This window comes from Alnus glutinosa, chromosome 6, assembly GCF_958979055.1.
Source record: "Alnus glutinosa chromosome 6, dhAlnGlut1.1, whole genome shotgun sequence".
Lineage (NCBI taxonomy): Eukaryota > Viridiplantae > Streptophyta > Magnoliopsida > Fagales > Betulaceae > Alnus > Alnus glutinosa.
This window is the reverse complement of record NC_084891.1, coordinates 7,890,001-7,892,041: the sequence shown is the minus strand read 5'-3', so window position 1 is coordinate 7,892,041 and position 2,041 is coordinate 7,890,001. Positions and strand designations below refer to the sequence as shown.

General features: G+C 36.1%; 1 long non-coding RNA gene across 1 annotated transcript in view; it reads left to right on the top strand.

Annotated features, from left to right (window-relative positions):
• Positions 1-281: 281 nt before the first annotated feature.
• Positions 282-2,041, top strand: part of LOC133871749 (uncharacterized) — a 7,516-nt gene continuing 5,756 nt past the window's right edge. The window contains exon 1 of the long non-coding RNA XR_009900868.1: positions 282-787. This is a non-coding gene — a long non-coding RNA (uncharacterized LOC133871749). The remainder of the gene's footprint in view (positions 788-2,041) is intronic.

Here is a 2,041-nt window from a genome sequence, read left to right as displayed (position 1 = left end):
TTTTAAAAATTTTTAGGGATTTCATCTTGTGGGGATGATTTTCTTCGAATTCTTCTTCTTCTTTGACAAAAAATCTGATGAGAGAGAGAGAGAGAGAGCACGCAAACGAAGAAACAAAGAGAGTGAGATGACCGAGGAAGATGAGGGAAAAGAGAACAAAATTATAATAAAAACGTATGTGATAGTCACGCGATTGGTTGACCGTTGGATTTAAACCCTCTAATTGACAAGAGAAAAACATGTAACTTTAGTAGTTAAGTTCTTTATTTTGATAGAATTGATAGTTCACGAGAAATTTGTGCAAAAGTTGGTAGTTCATATAGAAAAAGGTAATTACCGCTCCCTTCTTTTATTTCTTTTTTTCTTATTTCTCTTGTCTTTCCTCTTTCATTCTTGTCCTCCTCTTCCGACGAGATACATAGAGCAAGATTGAGAGAGTGAGAGATAGAGAACGAGAGGGTGAGAGAATAGAGAGACCGAGAATGAGAGATGAAATTGGGAGAGAGAGAGAGAGAGAGAGAGAAGACCGATTGAAGAGGGAGAGAATCGGAGACGCAGAGAGAAGCCGTGAGGCCCGATCCTCCGTGGGTCTGATTTCCGGCGAACTCGAGAGGCAGGGAGAGAAATCAGAAGCCGATTTCCGACGGGTCAAAGTGATTTCCGGCGACTGGGTTGAAAATCATCCCTTTGATGATTTCCGATGGGTGCGAAGTCCGGTGGCCTGAGACGCGATTTTCGGCAATCATCGCCGGTGTGCCAGGGCTGTGATTTCCGGTAGATTATCTAGGTAATTTCTTGTTAAATGTTGATTTAGTTTGGGTATTTTGATTAGATGATTTCTGGGTTGAATACATGTGTTTTTGAAATTGATTTCTTGTGTTTACTTGATGATCTCCCCTGTTTTTGTGATGTTTGGGTTGTCTCCTGTTTTGCTGTTCGGCCGTGTGTGTGGTGATGCTTGGCCAAATGATTTTAGTGTTGCTCTCCCCTGTTCCGGCCAGTGTGTGTGTGTGTGTTTGATTCTGGCCGTGTGACCCTCTGTCCCTGTGATTGAGGTTGGTCGAATGGTCTTTGTTTGGATTTTCTGTTCGGCCGGCTGTGGGTTTAGTCGTGTGTGGGTAAGGTGTGTTAACCATGGATCATTTTGGGTTTTTTGGTAGTTGTTTTGTTGGTATATTTTATTTTTATGATTTTAATAGATTTTGGGTGATTCTTGACCAAACCCATGTAATTCTAGAAATATGATTTTCCCTGTTTTTATTCATCTTCTCTGCTGGCCGAATCATAGGGCCTTTGGAAACTTGGACCAATTCACTTGTTTTAATTGTATCCTCTATTTTTAGTATCTTCACTATTTCGGTTACAAAGGATTGAGTGTTGAATATTTATTGTGATTAAATTAATGGATGATTGATAATTTTGGGTTTGATGCCCAATTTTGATAATGACTTTTGGTTATGTAAGTCTTTAAATATGGAATTTTATGGTTTTTGGTTTGACCGATTATGTGAAAGTTAATAGTTGGTTTTGGGGGATTTTGATGTTATGTTATTATTGTAAATTAATAGTTTTTAAAGAGGTTTGCTGATTAGGTTTTAATTTGGAATAGGAACAGAATATGTGGAAAAATGGGTTAAGTATTATTTTGATGAATTTTGGGAATTATGAGAAAATACATATGAGTGTTTGTTAATAAATATAAATGATTTTTCGATTTAAAAAGATAATTGTTTCTATGCATGAATATATATGTGTGATTAGGGTTTATGTTTAGGCATGAATTTTTAAAAGTAATGATGTTGACATTCTATGAACATGTGTAAATAATCATTGCAGATAATGAGCTAAGAGAATTGCAAAAAGGGCCGTAAGTATAAAATACTTATCGATGATGTTTTTATAATATCATGTTTATAGTTTATTTAATTTTGCATAATACCTATTTTTTTGCTTATAAATATTAATGTAAAATAATATTAAAATCATTGGTGACGAGATTCTGTTACTGACCGGTAGGATTCCAGCTACTATTGCCGAAATC